The sequence below is a fragment of the Protomyctophum parallelum genome, assembly GCF_964188405.1.
Source record: "Protomyctophum parallelum genome assembly, chromosome: 10".
Lineage (NCBI taxonomy): Eukaryota > Metazoa > Chordata > Actinopteri > Myctophiformes > Myctophidae > Protomyctophum > Protomyctophum parallelum.
In genome coordinates, this window is record NC_139704.1 from 8,733,480 (window position 1) to 8,753,098 (window position 19,619).

At 46.0% G+C, this 19,619-nt stretch overlaps 1 protein-coding gene across 1 annotated transcript in view; it reads left to right on the plus strand.

Annotated features, from left to right (window-relative positions):
• The first annotated feature begins 8 nt into the window (after positions 1–8).
• Positions 9–19,619, plus strand: part of wdpcp (WD repeat containing planar cell polarity effector) — a 112,206-nt gene continuing 92,595 nt past the window's right edge. The window contains exon 1 of the mRNA XM_083774397.1: positions 9–136. The gene's annotated coding sequence lies outside the window, so the exon portion shown is untranslated. The remainder of the gene's footprint in view (positions 137–19,619) is intronic.

Consider the following 19,619-nt stretch of genomic DNA (forward strand, 5'->3'; position numbering starts at 1 on the left):
ATATGAATAATAGCCTCTGCCCTCTGGTTGACAACTAAATACACATTTGGATAGATAATGTAAATACAGCCACACAAATCTTAAGTTCCAGTTCCAGCAAGCAACTTTTGCAGCCAACTTCACTGGAATAATTAAGGTAGACATGCACGTTTTGTTGACTTTAAACTCTCCACACAGTCTCTCTCTGTGTGTGTGTGTGTGTGTGTGTGTGTGTGTGTGTGTGTGTGTGTGTGTGTGTGTGTGTGTGTGTGCGCGTGTGCGTGTGTGTGCGTGTGCGTGTGTGTGTGTGTGTGTGTGTGTGTGTGTAACGCCTGGGATTCGATTCGAACGGCCCGGGTCTCCCGCGTGGAAAGCCAACATGACATAGGGCTATAGAGCACCGAAGTCCTGACGTAACTCGCTCATCCCGACGATTCCCCTGGTTCACGGAAGTAGTTTCTCTATGGAGAATAACATGGGGTGATCTTAATATCGTCTACTATAAGCGTTGTGGTCCAAAAATAAACAAGCTGTCTCGGCGTTATTGTCAGGGAGGTGTCTCTGTATCGTTTGCAACAGTCAGTCACTCATATATGATACAGTCTGCTTCTAGCGAAAATCTAACAAATTCAGCAGCAGTAACATTAGCGTTTTCTCTCAGTCAGTTGATTCTTCATATCCATGTGAGTGAAGCGGCCGGGATGACATGTTTATTTTTCAAACACAGTTCTTATATGAATCAATCTAAAACTCCTCCTATGGTGATTTCAATGCAACTAAACAAATACATGAACCTGGGGACTGACGCCCTCTACTGAAAGTGACGTCAGACTTCGGTGCTCTATTGGAAACATTAACAACTAATCCAAAGGGAATTCCCTGTGACTTATTGTGAGTGACTCTGCTGACTGCTACACGTGCGCGCGCGTGCGTGAAATGTTGATTGAATGGACATTGATATACATTTACATATACTCTCTCCAGTCCACTCCATATAGTCTCCCAAGCTGTAGGATAATGGATAGCCCTAGAGGCTGTGATATAACTGTAGGGTTGATCAGCTGGCTGGAGTTGAAGGGGCAGGTGCTGAGGTGCGTGATACTGTACCGCTTCCATGCACCGCCAATGCTTTGTTTCAAACCCCCCCTGGTGTCAATAACGACTGCTGTGAGTGTGTAATATAATCCTGTTTCTGCTTTACTGAATATAAAAAATATTTAAACAATTTCCTGAAAACTACTGAAACTCTGATGCAACAACTTACATTATATACACATATTATTTCCTTGGAAATATTATTTCCTTATTTGGTTGTCCCCAATTCTGAACACAACGTACAGTATACTTATCCAGATATCGGTACTTCCAACATTGTCCTCTGGCCTCTTCATTCGAGTATGATATGTCCAGATACATACATCCTGTTAATTCCCTAAGCTTTAAAGAATGCTTTCTTGTGTTTTCAGATTTAGACCTGTAATTTAGCCATCATAGTTTTACCTCCACCTTTAAGTGTTTCTCTTTCATATCTTGCACTGGGTTGAGAGGACCCCTATGGGAACTCATAGTGTTAGATGAGCTTGGCCATTAATATTACAAGGCCTCATTACAGACTCATTACATGACTTGAACAAAGGCAAGGGAGATGGTGTTACTCTTGTTTGGCCCCTGGCTGTGGCCTCACTTTATCCTCCTGGTTGGCTAGCCATGAAATAGCCTACACTTTTCCAAATTAGATTAGTTTATTTTTAGTGTGTGTTGCTCAAGAACAATTGTTGTTTCTGTTCCTAAAAGCAGTCATGTGGATTTTGGACACCACAGCCTGGAGTAATTTGCTTTTTATAGCTTTGGATGAAGGTGGATTTTCTTGTAATTCATAGATCACATCCACTGTAGGAAAAAACCTTTGCACACCTAGAAATAAGGCGTCTGCACAGGTGCGTAGGCCAGTGGACATCAATGAAAGGAATAGAATACACCCGGGTTAGGGTTATTTGCTGTATTTTCTTTTTAATGCAACGTTTCGGTCCCTCCGGAGTCCCCTACTGCTGCTGTTGCCATTTTAGCAATTCTACATTTGTTGAATTAAATAGTGATGTATTTACGTATATATGCTCCATCCCCAAGGAAAATTGTACATTATAGCATATAGCTATTCCTTTTCTCAGCAGACAAGGAATAGTCAAGTTACGGGTTGGTTGGGTGCACCGGAGACACCGATAAAAGAAACACATCCAAACATAAAAATATGACCTCTCACTTTTTGCTGAATTTATTTGGCTCACCTCACTCACACACAAAAATGTTGATGTTAATCAGAGCATATATGGCCCATACAGCCAGCTATGCAATGATGAAGGCGGTGTAGGCTGAAACATGTTTTGTGTGAGTCAAATAAATTCTGTGAAAAGTGAGTACTGTGCCATAATATTTATTTTCAAGACAGTGTGCAAAACAGTGTGCTACGTGTTCTAAGTTATGACTGCTTGTAAGTCACATATTTATCAAATTAAAAGTTATGTTTTTTATGCTAAGCAATAAACTACATGTTAGTATACACTGCTAGGTAATTTCAATATGTCTGTTTTGATTCATATGTGTAATTTAGCATGTTTTACTTAAAACCTTATTTCATCATTAATGTGTAGTCAAAATTAATCACATAATTGAATTGAATAATCTAATATTCATATTAATTTGGATAGTTATTGATTCATAAAATAATCAGTTTCAGCCCTACAATAGATGTTATAGTATTGTGGCCGAGATCTAGTATGATCTAGATTCTCGGGAGAGATGCCGAGGAGACAAGGCTAGGCTGGTTTACTTGTCTTCTTGAGCCGCAGTATTGGCAGAGTTAGGTATGGTGCGTCTAAGTCTGCTGCTGTTGCTATAATGATATCTTCCCAGTTAGGTCCTGTGGTAGGCATATATTTATAGTCGATAGTGATGTCACTCCTGACGTCCTGGTTGTGATGTCAGAGAGGCACCACGTTCCTTCGTAACACTCCCCCTTAGTGAGGCCATGGGCTTCACTATTCGTTCTCTCTGATCATTGCGGTTGCAGCCGGCGGCTACTTGGGACTCGAACTGCCGCGTCGCGTGCCGTGGGTAGATGCAGCTGTATGACTGCGTCTGGGGCTTCTTCACGAGGGGCGCCTGGTCGATGTAGAACCGGGGATGTAGGTGACTGGTGGGATCGGGTTGGCCCGTGGGGAGGGCGATCCGGTGTCCGAATCAGGCGTGGCTTACAAGCCTGGAGTCCAGGATGGCTCCTCCTGATCGGCGCCGAACTCGCCACTTCCTCTGGGGCGGCTTGCGTTGCTGGTATTGCTGATTGGGTGCAGCTCTGCTTTGGGGCCTTGGCACTGCGGCTGTGGTGCGGATGGGGAATCCTCCCTCGAGCTCCCCCCCTCACACCCGTGGCGGCCGTCGCCGCTCCGGGCCTTGGCCTCGTGTGCGGTGAGGCTTCCTTCGGAGGTGTGTTGGGGTGCTCTCGCGGACTCTGCTCGAGCGTTGACCTGTTCTTCGGGCTTGTCGTCCAGACTGAGTGGTGGCGATGCATCAGTGCTGCACAACGATGCTTGGACCGTTGTAGCGTATTCATCTTGTCGGCGTGCGCTGTCGCTGTCGTTTGTTCCGTTTGTTCCTCTCCCCCCCTGCGTTATTTCAACGCAGTGGCCTTGGTGCGTCCTTTGCGGGGCGGGGCTGGGGTGTCGGACGGTATTAGGCTGCGGAACGCTGACTTCGCTGCTGACTTGCAGTCAGCGGGACCTGTTGGTCAGGCGGGCCTGTTGGTCAGGCGGGCCTGTTGGTCAGGCGGGCCTGTTGGTCAGGCGGGCCTGTTGGTCAGGCGGGCCTGTTGGTCAGGCGGGCCTGTTGGTCAGGCGGACCTGAGGGCAGGCGGGCCTGTTGGTCAGGCGGACCTGGGACCGTTGGGCGTTCGGGTTGTAAATCCGGACGACAAGCGGACCTGGCGTTCGGGTCGTAAAGCCGAACGGCGGACCTGAGGGCAGGCGGACCTGAGGGCAGGCGGGCCTGAGGGCGGGTGGGCCTGAGGGCAGGCGGACCTGAGGGCAGGCGGACCTGAGGGCAGGCGGACCTGAGGGCAGGCGGACCTGAGGGCAGGTGGGCCTGAGGGCAGGCAGACCTGAGGGCAGGCGGACCTGAGGGCAGGCAGACCTGAGGGAAGGCGGGCCTGGGGGCAGGCGGACCTGAGGGACCGTTCGACCGTTTGGCGTTCGGGTTGTAAATCCGGACGACAAGCGGACCTGGCGTTCGGGTCGTAAAGCCGAACGTCGGACAGATTTGGCTCGCTAGCATGCATGATTCCGGACGTGGTCGAAGTCCTGATCTTGCTAGGGAGGCATGAGGCAGAGGCGGTTGCCGTCTTGGCGTTCGGGTCGTAAAGACGAACGTCCTCGACACTTGGCTGCCCACTTGGCGTGGCTCATGGTTGATGACATCAGTGAGGCTGGCTTGGTGGAGTGGGAGGCGGCTCTGGCCTTCCCTTGAACTGTGGGGACTCGTTGTTGACAGGGTGGCCGGACGCCGTGGTCGATCTTTCTCCCCCCGTCGACCGTAGCGTCCTGCCAGTCACTCTGGGTATCTGGCGTCCTTGTGGAGTTCGTGGAAGGGCGTAAGGTGGTCGCCGGGACACGCGCTGCAGGGTTTGGAGTCAGAGGTGAGGCTGCAATCGTTCTCCTGGTGGCTCCTGCCGCACTTGTAGCAGCCTCTGTTCGTCTGTAGCCACTCTTCTTTTTCCACCTTGGTCATATTCCAGAGGACATGGCATTTGGCGGTGTAGTGTTGGTCAGTGTCGCAGATCGGACAGAACCTGTTGTTGCCTTTGGCCGGTCGCGGTCGCAGGTTTGTCGGGCGCTCGCGGCTGGCCGCGGTCCCTCCCCCTGCTACCTCGATCGTCCCTCCTCCCCCATCCACCACGATCGTCCCTCCCCCTGTCATGTCGCTGAGACGACTGACCATGATCGCAGGGTGGCTGGTGCTGTTGTGGTGGGGGGTTAGGAGGGCGCGGGTGCTGGTACCAGGGCTTCCTGGCGCCTGTCTTGAGCTTCCTGGCGCCTGTCTTGGGCTTCAGCCAGGGCCGTCCTGAATTCGGCGTGGCGTTCGTCTTGGGCTGCCATTCGTTCGGTAGCCTCCCTGAGGGTACGTAGGGCATGTTCTGCCTCACTCATGGTTGAAATTTCCCGGTGGGTGGGTGGGTGGGACTGTATATAGACGACTGTATGATAGCCGTATCCTTAGGTTTTCGCTGACGGCGAGCTGTCAGGTCGATAATGGGGATTTCCCTTTACCTCCTGGCGTCTCTGAGTCGGCGTTTAGGGACCACTAATGTGGCCGAGATCTAGTATGATCTAGATTCTCGGGAGAGATGCCGAGGAGACAAGGCTAGGCTGGTTTACTTGTCTTCTTGAGCCGCAGTATTGGCAGAGTTAGGTATGGTGCGTCTAAGTCTGCTGCTGTTGCTATAATGATATCTTCCCAGTTAGGTCCTGCGGTAGGCATATATTTATAGTCGATAGTGATGTCACTCCTGACGTCCTGGTTGTGATGTCAGAGAGGCACCACGTTCCTTCGTAACAAGTATAGTTATTAGTTGTTAACTTGTTAACGTTCACATGGGCCGGCACTAATGCAGATATGTTTGAGGGAGAACATGAACATCTACAATTAGGCTGAGGGTCATTTGATCAAAAGGAATCTAGAAAAAAAAATGGACAAATTGATGGCATCCTTATAAATATTTAACTCTTGAGCGTAAAATGTTATGGTTTTAAAATGGAAACCAATTTTTCGCTCTCAAGAGTTAAATTATTAACATGTATTGCTTACAGTCAGTAACTGCATGTCGTAGCAATTGTATCACTGTTTTACCTTTAGAAAATAATGTGTTCAATGATTTTTGCTTATACACTTGTTAAACCCATGAAAAACTAGAACTGCACTCTGTCGAGTGCATACTTGCTTGTTGCACACTAGTCGGCCATAAATGGCCAACTAGTGCGCAAGCAGAGCGCGCAAGTACTTTCGACCGCTACAAACTGGCAACCAATTACATATACATATACTATGTATATGTATATGTAATTTGTAAATTGATTAGCGGTATGCTGTGGTTACTTTGCGCCAAAAACCGTCCCAGCCAACCCGCCACTTTTGATGCGTATGCATCGTCCCAGCAAATTGTGCCTGATACGGCAGTGGTGCTAGATTACATACATGTGTGCACAGGAGCATTACCTTTAATCCTCCCAACACTAAAACATATCGTCATTACGTCACCATCGAAAACCAATTACACTCTGGCATTGTGTCCTTTAATCCACATATTTCTTACGTCATCATTGAGAGCTAGTTATACATATACACACCATGTAATCTGGTCCCAGCAAATCAGGCACAATTTGCATACGCATCAAAAGTGGCGGGTTGGCTGGGACGGTGCGTACGAGCCAGGCGAAACTATTACTTGCGCGCTCTGCTTGCGCAAGTAACAAGGTATATAGCGTGGTACAAAATAAACTGAAAGCCTGAAACCAAGTCAATCTCCAAAGCCCCCATATCAGCTTTGCGTGACCGTGCCTCTCTCCATCTGCCAGTGAAGAGGTGGACACAGACCATTCGCTTCTCAAAAGGCCTCTGTGTGTGATTCAGATGGGCTTTGAAGCAGCTGCCACGACCTGGCAGTGTTTTGTCTCAGTGTCCACTAGAATGTTTTTGGTACCCTACCGTGTGGCGTGTGCCTGTGTCACTGAAGAGTGCAAGGTGTTCACAGCTGGGCTTGGTGTTGGCATGAGTGATCAGGCTGCAGGTGTGTTTCAGTGATTGAAAGGGCCTTTAACCCATTCAAATTGGGAAAGCATCTGTGTCATTTTAGATTTGAAAAGCATAATGGCTATTAAAAAATAGTAGATAGACCAGTAAGGCCCTGAGGGCGAGAAGCGACCTCGCCCTTTAGGGCGAGTGAGGTCGCGCTGAAACAACAGGTCTGGGAATGCCCATATATAAAATGCGTGCTAATTAGTAAGGCCAGGTGGGGCCTCAAGCCAGCCCAGTTAGGGCCCAGGTAGGGCCGGGCCTTCATTTTCGGGCTTATTGAGAACTCTAGTTTTCACCGGCTGCCGAGCGTGGCTGCCCTACTAACTTTTGGTCGGGCCCGTCTAGAGTTTGAATGGACAGGTATCAGTCAAAAGGGAGACATGGAAGAGGAAGGATGGGTGGGGAGGATCAACATATGGAATGTCAGAACAGGTCATATATGGACATATATGGAGATCTAAGGGTTAGATGTTTGAGGTCAGATGTAGAGTTGCTGGCCGGGTCCATATATATCTAGTTCATGATTCAGTCTTCGCCATGTATGACTATCCAGGGTTTGATGAGGTCAGTGTTGTGATCATCATATATGGAGCCATTGGAGCGTGTCACAAGGCGTGATGGACGGACGGATGGACTGACTGACAGGTTTTGCAGGTTTTCATAGTAATCGTCGCAACAAGCTCATAGTGCGTCACTTCATGCCATACAAGCTTGTAGATATTTGTTTTTGTAAATGATTTGTACAAATCTTTGAAAGCGAACATCAACATTCTTTAACTCAAATCCTTGCTTCTGAGGGCCCCTGGAACAAAGACATTTGTAGAATCGGCAGCAGGTCTTGACTCTTGACCCAATTTCTCCTTTCATTGTCAATGGCAAATATTGAGACGTGTGGGGATAAAAGCTGTATTTAGTAGTGATCGACCGATATGTTTTTTGGACGATATTTCCGATCACCGATTAGTGGAGAATCAGCCTGTAGCCGATATAATGAGCCGATATGAATTTAAGTAAAAAAAATGTTTTTTTACAGAAATTCCAACTAAATAATTCCTTTAAATGCATTGGAGAACATTTATTGCTTATAAAAAGGAAGTGCAAGAAGCACCAACATCGTTTCAGTAACACTTCCCCCCTCCATCAAATGCAGCTTTTTTTTAAATTCAAGTGCAAACATGCAACAGCATATGGAACATAGTGCTGTATGAAGTGCAGGCACAGGCTTCAAACATAAAAAAATAAAAGAAAAAGAAAATTGGGGGGAAAAAGGTTTATTTAATATCTATCTATCTATCTATCTATCTATCTATCTATCCAGGGGCGGCCTTAGGAATCTGGAGGCCCGTTTCAAGACCAAATATGAGACCCCCATATACCTATGACATCATTATTTTGTTGATACAGCCGTATATTGATACGAATAGTTTGACTGTTCAATATCACACGCAGCCATTACTCTCGACAATTAGCAACAACACCTTTCCTCATCCTGTCGTCCCTTCACAATGAAAGTGTCTCCCCTTTACCTCACAATGCTGCACATTTTACCATGTTATTTACATAAAATAGGTGTAACTTTACTAACTTAACATTAACATTGTGGGAGAGAGCAAGGCAGTGAGAGAGAGAGAGAGAGAGAGAGAGGGAGAGAGAGAGAGAGAGAGAGAGAGAGTGAGAGTGAGAGCCAAGAGTGGTGGGGGTTGACTGACACCTGACGTTCAGTTGGAGCTTGGAAGCCCCCCTGAGGGTGGAGGCCCGTTTCAATTGAAACTGGTGAAACATACTTAAGGCCTCCTAATCTATCTATCTATCTATCTATCTATCTATCTATAAATGCACCAAGTCTCTGTATTGTGTGTGTGTAATTGTCCAGAACCGCCCCAAAAAGGCCTCTGCCCGGGCTCTGGACCGGGCCCCTGCCCAGCGTCCATATATGTAGCTGGCCTGTTCTGACCACAGCACTCCATATTTGGGCATACCTGACACAGAACACCACAAGCTGGCTGCATATACTCCCTATTTGGGCATGCCTTACAAAGAACTCCATATATGGGCATAAAAGGGAGACAAACATAATATATGGGTGGGCATTCATTTCCAACTTGCATCGTTCCAAGTAGGCCAGTGCCCAACGGGCACCACTGTAGAGGCCCCACGGGCACCGTTCTAGTTTATTTATCCCTAAAAATCTGTATCGGACTAGTGTCCGGTGGGGGGGGACTATGATTTATACCTGAGACCAGGTGAATGCGGTTCAACTAATTGGTTGGCCTGGATTCTAATGTGTCACTCTGTGAAGTTGAGAACTAAAGGATTAACAGATCAGATTTCTGCCGCTCTTCCAACAGGCAATTCCTGTTTGGATATGTTGCGCATATGATCTTAAAAGGATAATAATAATAATAATAATAATAATAAACTTTATTTGTATAGCACCTTTCATACATAAATGCAGCTCAAAGTGCTTCACAGGGCAGGACACAAAAATAGAATACAATAAAACACAAGTAATTAAAATTATAGAACAATGGCAAAGAGCAAAATAGAATATAAGAACATAAAATAAATAAAAACACCACATGCAGCAAATCAGTCAGGACATGACTTCGATTCAATTTTCAACCTATCTTCATAATTGGTACAGATTGGTTCAAATAACATGAATAAAACATTATTTTTAAAATAATATATGAAATATATTAAAATAAAAGTTCCTGGTTGCATAATCAATTTAGGCCCTAAAGCAACCAAGCTGCCTGGATCTGTATAGACATATTCTAAAATGAATCGTGCCAACATTTTGTGGGTCCAGAAATATCAGTTGCTTACTCTTCAATTCAGTTAAGTTTCAAACTTGCCCTGCAATGTAGGCTGCCAAAGGCAGGCAGCAAGCGTCAATGTAATCCCAAAATCCCCTTAAGTTTGATTAAAAGAGGACTTGACAGTTATGACTTTTCATGAGCGTGCGTTTCAAACGAGTCTGTCAGTCAGAACCATAACTGTTTTTTGACAAGATTCTGCTGTTTATTTGTGTTTCTGGCAGTCACACCAGCTGATGGGGTGACATACATAGGGGGGATTAGGCATACTTTCTTTGTAAAGAGGAAATCATAATGAAACCAAAAACTACGGCAGCTCACACTGATGATATCTGGTTTGCCATGTTGACCTGATCCTGCATGAATATGTGAGTGTGAGTGTGTGTGCTGTGAAAACATTCAGTTTCAACTCAAGGTGTTTTGTCACTTGTGCCTACCTAAACCTGGAGCCCCCAGTTGGGACTGGGAGTTGGGATGTTTGCATGTTTGCACGTGCACATCCACACACATACAGTACAGTTGGACATGCACACACAGTCACATACACATAGATTCATGTGCATGTGCAGTTTTTCACACACACATTCTATTCGATCGCTGATTATTGTTCAGATTGTGCATAGTACTGCATACATACACGCATGCACATAAACACAGCACGCACACACATTATGTACAGTACCCTCGCGCAAGTACAGTCCCACACACAGATTCAGTTGCACGTGCACACACAGATGGTGGTGGCGCATATAGCCATATACACTCATACGCTCACACGCAATCTATGTGCACACAAATGCACCCTCTCTCACACACACGTGCAGCGCTGAGCCGGGCGACGCCTGTGGCTGTCAATGAGAAGATCGTGATAAGTGTGTGACGGCGTGGAGAGTCACACGTTTCCCTTCACAGCAGCCATTCTCCTCTGTCGACTCCACTGACCCCTTGCCTCCTTCTCCGTCCACTCAGCCTCCTCCTCTTTTGTTCCCATCTCATTCCACCTCCCTGTTCCACTCCCCCATCTCCACCTCTCCTCTCCCCTCGTTATCTCGCCCTCTCTCTGCCTCCCTCTCCACCTCTACTCCCACTCATCCCCGGAGAGTGCAGCCAAGTGACCCTGCAAGACGGCACCGAGCAGGCAAGATAGTCGACACGCACAGGCCCCGCTATCGCCCCCTTATCTGCCTTGCTAGACCAAATAGCCCTCGCAATGCACCAAGACACACCGCTTGATAGCAGGTGGCACTATAACACTAACTGTACACACGCGCGTGCATGCACACGCGCGCGCACACACACACACACACACACACACACACACACACACACACACACACACACACACACACACACACACACACACACACACACACACACACACACACACACACACACACAGTTTACTGTATTGGATGTGCTATATGACTTGAGTTAGTGTTGGTGTTTAAATGCAGTGATGCAGTAACAAATAGAGGACACTAGGTGTCAGTGTACGGCTGTATTGGGCTCTGAAAACGCATTTGGAAACTGAGTTGGCTTACTTGTTCTGGAGACAGTCAGGTCAGTAAAAAGTCAGCAGAAGAAGATAGGTCCATTGACTGTAGGGATATTGTTAGGCTATAGGAGTGATTATAATTAAGTAATTTCGAAACTAAGTATTTCAGTCAGCATTGTCATTTAAATTGAATGGAAACAGGAAACTTAACTCTTTTAAGTATCAAAGAAGTTATGTTTGGCCTTTATTCCCAGATATCAGTACTGTCAGACCTAATGGCCTTTATAGTTTACAACTTAACTTTGTCAAGGTAGATTTAACATCTCTCTATTTGCTGCACCCCCCCTCAATACAAACAGACCCCTTTTCTTTCTTGCGTAAACAGCAGGGCACATCCTACCAGTAAACCCCTCACATTGAGCTCCCATGAATGAGATGACTCCAGAAATAGCCTGCAGTTCCATTTGAGCTGTTGTGATTGTGTAGCTGTGGCACATTTAAAAAGACAAGACAAGAGCCCCGGAGGCGTGCGAGTGTTGTGACGTACCTGTGTGTGTGTGTGTGTGTGTGTGTGTGTGTTAGAAACCTGGGAAGGGCTCTGACTGAGCCAAAGTGTCGGCTTGCTCTGGGAAACACATGACAAGTTTTCAGTCGATGAACACACAGGTTCCTTCTGCAAACACATCAGCCAACGTCTTGGCACTCATGTAGAACTATTCAATTAATTCCAATCAAACGCACACAGGGATCGTCAAAAAGGTGTGTCTGACTGTGTATGTCTTTGCCTCTCTATTCTCTCTCTCTCTCACTCCTGGAGCTGTTTGCACAGTGAAATGGGCTGTGAAATGGGGCTTGATGGAATCAAAGCTCCATATTAAGACAAGTACATATTTCATGGCTTTGGATTGATGGACTGATTGACGGAGTTGTCATAATTTCCTCCCCCTCCCCAAGATCTTTATTTATTCAAGGATTTAACATGGAGGATTCTAGCACAGCTTGGTTTGCAAACGGGTGAGAGTAGAGTTGAACGTTCATCCCAATTTATTTTAGGAAGCTTTTCATTCATTCCGTCATGGTGGGTTTCATGATGCGGAAAGTGTTCATTTGTAAGCATACCTCCGAAACGTTAGTGCATACGAGAGACAGATGGATAGAGAGAGATAGTGATGTGATGTAACAATTTGGTGATTTGGCCTGAGTGGAAGTGGGCATGGTTTGGTTTGTTTAACACTTGTGCCAATCATCTCACCACAAGGGGGCGCCAGACTGCCACAAGTTGCCACCTAACCTTATGTGTCCTGTAATTGTATTCCCTATTCGAAGCACATTCTCTGTCCTCTCTGTGCCACGTGACACCAACAAACACATTTTTTTTCTTTTATAGAACCCGGTGAAGGGTGACCAAAATAAAAACCGTCGGCAGCAGCATCAACGCAGGCGCTAGAACCCCCAAGCCTTTGACAACATGGCAGCTTCTCACATCAGGGGGAAAAGGTGTTTCACCCTTTTTTTTTGTTTATCGCCCGTTCGTCCTGTTGTTTCATATTTATAGGCCCGGCAGATACACATTCCCCAACTCCCATTGCCACCACTGACAATGACAACAACTAACATCAAACCCACCACTACCTTTCTTTCTTTAGCCTCGAAGCCCCAAATCCATCCAACTGGACGTAATGAAGGCAGCTAGCCTCGCCGGTCCTCGGTTCCTGGCGGTCGCGCCCCTTTGCACAACCATAATGGGCCGGGTTGGGTTTGGTGAGGGCACGGCACTGCCAGGATGCGGGGGTGACCGTGCGGTCGCATGCTGACCGACAATATTCCGAGTCCTTCCGGGAGAGGCCCACAGGTTGTGTGCTGAAACGCCTCTATCGTTAATTCTTTTCCCCGTTTGTCTGCAGCTCAAATACCGTCCCCCACAACAACCCACCCTCACACACACAACAGTAACATCAACAATAACACGGCTGTGAGGGGATTAAACACGCTTTCTAATGGCCCCCGGTCGCCGTGGCAGATGTTAGCCAGGATAGGCAACGGTTGCCGCGTGTGAACGGTGGGGCTGATGGGTTAGGGCCGTCCCAGATGCTGTTAAGTCATGTGTACAACTGTATACATGAACAGGACAGGAGGAGAATGTATGGAGGCCTGTCACTTGTTCAAGATAATCCGTTAACATGAGGACAACATTCCTATACTTCATTGTCTTCAAAGATAGTCTGAACTCTGAAGGTATTGTTAAAGGGACACTTTTTGCTAAAAAAAGATATGCTAATGACGTTTAGAAGATTTAGAACACCTTCCTGGGGTCTTTATTTGTGTAATGTGTGGTTTTAGATATTTTAGATTGTAACAGTGAACCCAGTGTCTCTGATGTCATCAACACTGGGCTCACTTCCTTCCTGGACTACAATTCCCATAATGCTTTGGGGGCACTGCTCCTCCTTGTGGATAGGGGGAGGGCTGTCTTACTGAGACAACATGTAGTCCAGGAAGTAAGTGAGCCCAGTGTCCATGACGTCAGAGACACTGGGCTCACTGCTAAAATCTAAAATATCCAAATCCACATATTAAAGACCCCCAGAAAAGTGTGCTACATCTTCTAATCGTCATTAACATATATTTGTTTGCAAAAAGTGTCCATTTGAGACATCTGAGAGGCAAATGTATAAATTTTCCGAGATAAATTAACACTCACACCTTACATATATTGTACACAAACGGGGAGAATGAAATGAACCACTTTGGCACAGTGGTGAAAGTGGCGTGGAGTTCTTGCAGGAACTCCCAGAATTATAATGAGGGACACCCCCGAAATGCATAGAAAACTGCATTTTGGCACAATAAAGCATCTATCATTGGCACAATGAAACATCAATCATGCATAGGGCTGAGTGTGGGCTGAGTGTGTGTGTGTGTGTGTGTGTGTGTGTGCGTGTGTGTGTGTGTGTGTGTGTGTGTGCGCGTGCGTGCAGGGCGTGCATGCGTGTGCGCATGCGTGCAGGGCGTGCGTACCATGCGTGAATGGTCGTGTGGTGTGAGATTGTGTGACATCGGAACGGTGGTGGCTTAAGCCTCTCGGTTTCTGCTCCTGCCGTGATGAGCGTTGTGTGGGAGATGAGCGTTGTCCCGTACAATGGCCTGTTGTGTTTTGTTCAAACGGTAAAGCTCAGTGGCATTGTTTAATTTAGTATTTCAGTTGGGTTTAATCATCACTGATGAGGCTTAATCACTCACAAACACTGACACCTAAACTGCAAAAGGGATGTGATAATGTGGCCAAAAAAACTCCCTCAACTTATCATGTAGCCTGCTCTAATTTCGCATGGTTTTCTAAATAATACCTTGTGTGCAACAGTAAAGCTTCAGGGGGCCAGTATATAAAAAGTGGGTCTGATATTAGCTCTTGGAGTAGCCGATGGATGCATTGGGGTTTTCATAGGCAATACAGTCCGTGTCCATGTGTTGCAATTATACTACAATATATTGTGTCATGTCAAAGTGTTTATTTGTGTATTTGTTTGCAAATAAAATATGTAAGGAAGCAGCACCTCCCAAGTAGTAAATTGTCTGGTGAAACCACTTGAGAACTGTGAACAATTGCTTTTAACCGTCCAGATGACGGTCCCATCGTGTTGTTTTAACTGCTGCACACTCAAGTACTCATCACATAGCCTCTAAATTAAGAATAACTAGGTACAGAACAGATGGCCGGTATAGGCTGAAGGAAAAACCATGTGAAATTAACAATATGGCAGGAATCTCTGAGGGGATTCTGTTTGGTTATGGTAGCTCACTTTTACATTTTATATCATTTTGATTTTATCCACAGAAACGATGATGTAAAAGGCTTCAGTTCCTAGATCACCAACCATACAACCAATAGTAAGTTCAAGGAGTAAAGGTCACAGTAATATTCAGATACAAACCTAAATATGGGATTGAAACCTGTGGAGAGACATAGCCTAAGATAGACGTGGACCCATCCTTCAGTTTAGTCATAATTTCGCTCATGATCTGTTTAGAATATTGTTTCTTATCATCAAAGAATTTCCAAAAGACAAGCAACAGCAATTGCATGCAATATTTGAAGCCCGTGAACTTTGTTTGAATTGTGTGTGGGGGTAGGAGGCCGTCGTGGCTGTTTGATGTGAAAGCCGAGCCGTTTCTCTTTGCTTTAGTCAGGTCTAACTGCAGGGCGAATGTGTTTAACATGGGGCCCAGTACGGGCCTCTGTGGTACACCCTAACTGTCAGGCTCAGTGGAAAGAGGATACAGGGCTTGACAAGACACAACTTGACCCAGCAGCACAGGCCTGGCCCCTCTATTGTCCTGACGGAACAGCAGGAATCAGCAGCAGCCATGTAGGATTTCCCCTCCCTTGTATACCTGCTCAGGTGTGTGCGTGCGAAGAAGAAGAAGAAGGAAATTAAGTTGGTCAAATTCGACATTGAGCAAATCTATACGTAATAAACATATCATGAACTTTGATTTGATCATTCATATGAACACTTGTTATTAATTGACACATTCTTATGAAAATGATCTCTCCTATATGGAGAAGCAATTTAGCAAATCTCCTACAAATACATAAAATAATGCACTTTTTATTTGTGGTACTTACTAGGGGGTCGAGACAGAGACAGACGGGAAGCGAGACCGAGACCAGTCCCTTGGTCTGAGGCCGAGTCAAGTCCAAGTCAAATGAACCCATTCTGGACGGAAATCCCTTTTGGTGTTTTAAACATTGTTATACTTTAGCTGTTGAAGAATAGCAGATATACAAGCTCGTATAGCGCGGCACTCGAAATCTTGAAAATGCGGCGTGCTTCTGGGGGGTCCCTGGAACAACATATTTTCAGATAGGGTCCGCAGCCAAATACAGATGATTCCAGGTGGTCCTTGACATGAAAAAGGTTGAGAACCACTGACAGGTTTTAAAAGCCATTTCTTTAAAGAATTGGCCTCAGGTCTAAATGGGTTAAGGGCAGACGAGACAGAGTAAATTAGAATGTGGACTCAAGACTGGACTCACGACTAACACTAGTTCTTACTTACGGTCACCAGCCGTATGTTTTCTACCTAGAATGAGTTTACCCTAAGCTTCTGCCAGGTGACAGCGTAGCTGTCTGTCTCTGAGGTCACAGCAAAGAGAAGCAAACCGTCGGACAGTTGGAGAGCGTCAGAGTTCAGACTAACGCCAGTCCCACGTCAACTTGTCACAGAGCGAAGGCAGAAAGACAGACAGTGAGCTGATGGCTGCTGGACAGTGTCAGGGGTGTCAGGGCCGTGTCTGGGGAGGTGACGGACAGCATGTGTGTGCGCGTGTGACGGTTAAATAACATGGCTGAGAGAACTTGCAGGATGTTGATCCTGACCTTTCGTTTTGCCAGCGTAACCTCTCTCTCTGTGCATCTGACAACAACTTTAAAGGACCTATCCAATGAAGGGCATTGACAGGTGTGTGTGTGTGTGTGTGTGTGTGTGTGTGTGTGTGTGTGTGTGTGTGTGTGTGTGTGTGTGTGTGTGTGTGTGACTGTGTGTGTGTGTGTGTGTGTGTGTGTGTGTGTGTGTGTGTGATACATATGTCCCTAGCAATGACATCTGGGAACGACAGTTTTCTACCTCTGGTCCGCTTTGAGGCAGGATTCCAGAGAATTACGGAAGATATAACCTCATGATCAGCTCTGTAGCAGTGGCCGGTGTTCTTCTGGATCAGACTAGTGAAGAAACACAGGGAAGGTTGCCGTATATTAGAGAAGTCGATTGGTGGCTCTTCTAAGTCGTCCTAAATATTTTTACTTTGAACCTCTTACTAAGGTTCCAAGCTGTGTTTTTAAGTGTTTTGATAACGTGGTTATTGTTGGATTTTATATTTACAGGATTTTGGTTATTGTTCAGCTTTTATACTCAGCTGAGCTAATGAACCATGTGATGCACATATTATAACCCACATAAAATCATATCTGAGAATCTCTTTGAAGTCAGATAGCGATTGTGTGTGCGCGCGCGCGTTTACGTTTTTTGTGGTATCACCTTTCCTGCTCTTGGGCGCCGCTCAGAGGCTGATGCACGCCTGCATTTAGTGACAACATTTGCTAGGTTATGTCTGTTGGCCGTATGACTGACAGCTGAGAATGTGTGCTTGCATGTAGCCGGATTTTAGGGCTTTTCACACAGGGAGTGATGCTCCTCATGTTAATAGAAAAGTAGAGGCAGCTGTAAAAAAAAAAGTTCAACACAATTGAACTCTTGACGAGTGCTTCACGGCATCACACCCACTTGTTGCTATGTCTGTCAGATTGCCAACAGCCCAGCGCCACGATGTGACAACGATGTGCAACTATATGAATACATTACGAATAAAGGGCACTATGACGATACCTATGAAAATATTGTCCACAACTATACAACAGAGACGATGTTGAATGTGTTGGTGCTTGGTGTGAACGATCCACTTAAAACTTAAGTCACACTGAATTTAGAGAGTGAAGTCCGAATTTTGATATAGGCTCCTGGCTGCGCTATGCACCACATGGCTCTGCAAGTGGCTGCCATGCCAGGCCTACAGTTCACTTTATACTAGGACACAGTTCCACCGAATTAAGAGTTCTCACTCTTTTATCGATTCTCTCTCTCTCTCTTTATCTCTCTCTCTCCGTCTCTGTCTCGGTCTAGCTCTCTCCTTCTCTCCTATCTCACAAGGTATTTTGCATAGTCAATCCCTCATTTGCAATAGCTCAATTTATACCAACGATCTTACTCTGTGGTTCCTCCCACTATCTCCCCTCTTGCTTGCTTTCGTCGGTCTCCATCTTTACCATTCTCTCTCCATCTTTACCTCTCTCTCTCTCTCTCTCTCTCTCTCTCTCTCTCTCTCTCTCTCTCTCTCTCTCTCTCACACACTGGTGTGTGTTTGTGTTTCTGCTCCAGGCGTTGTGTGTAAATACCTCTCCTCCTTTCTCCTCACCTCCTCTTCCCTCCCTCCATTACCTCCTCTAATGACGTTTACACCTCTGCTTAGAGGAGCCTCCACTTCACCGCACGCACGCACCCACACACACACACACACACACACACACACACATGTGCACACACACACACACACACACACACACACACTACAATTGCTGCACAATTGAGAAAAACGAAATAAAGTTATGATATTGACTGCAGCAATTTCCAGGTCAGAAGAGTCTGACATTATTTATGTATTTGAAACCAGAGGGAAAGACATTCCACACTCTCAGGCCATCCACAGTAAAATCGTGTTCATTGAACTAAAACTCTCGAGTTACAAATAATGGATAACTTATTATCACTATGTACCTCAAGTTACATGTCTCCCATCATAAAGTAACCTATAGCTTTACATCTTTTTGTCTTTGCTGATAATCTATCAGAAATATTCAACCCTTGTTTAAACACTATACAAATGCCACATGGAGGTAAGTCACTGATTCATATGATAAAATTACTATCTAGTAATTAATAAGTAATAACTATATGTTATATAACAGAGAATGAACTGAATGAAATTACTTCTACCTTTTCTGTTGGACAAGCATATGAACTCTTCAACTCCTCACCTCCTCATGGCCTTTATATATATATATCCAACAACACTGGATTCCTCCTTCACAGCCTCTATGACTCCTCTAGTCTACACACGCACACAGACACATACATGTGCTTATGTACGTACACATCCAAATATACTGTATACACACATGCACACTGTCTCACACACATGTGCACACACACACACACAACATCACTCTGCAACCAGACTCGCCCGCCGGCCATGCCACTCCAGCTTCATTTTCCTACTGATTGACATGTCCTGTACACACACGCACACACACACACACACACACACACACACACGCATGCAAGCACACACACACACACGCACACACACACACACACACACACGCACGCACGCATACACACAAACACAGTGACTGTACCTGTCACCTCTCCTGAATAGTATTAGCTTTACCTCATTTTGTTCTGCCTGTCCATCACCTCTATTCTTCACCCTCCGACAGCTCTGAATGGGTTCCTGTGGGACTCTGTGTGTGTGTGTGTGTGTGTGTGTGTGTGTGTGTGTGTGTGTGTGTGTGTGTGTGTGTGTGTGTGTGTGTGTGTGTGTGTGTGTGCGCGTGTGTGGTTTCGGCGTGCTGCCTGGCGCCACTTTGCCTGCAATCCACTCTCCTCCTTCTCCACGTCTTGTAATCGGACAGCTGAGAAGGTGTGTTTGCACACGGGTATGTGGGGGTGTGTGCGTGGGTGTGTGCATGCATGTGTGTGTGTGTGTGTGCGTGTGCGTGCGTGCGAGTGTGCTGCCAGGCCGTCCTACTTCTCTCTGTTTCTTTCTCTTTTCTATCTCTTTCTCTCTCAAGCAGCTACGTCAAGGACCTTGGGCGGTCCAGAACATGACCCGCTAAGAGAAATGAGAGAGAGAGAGAGATGAGAGAGAG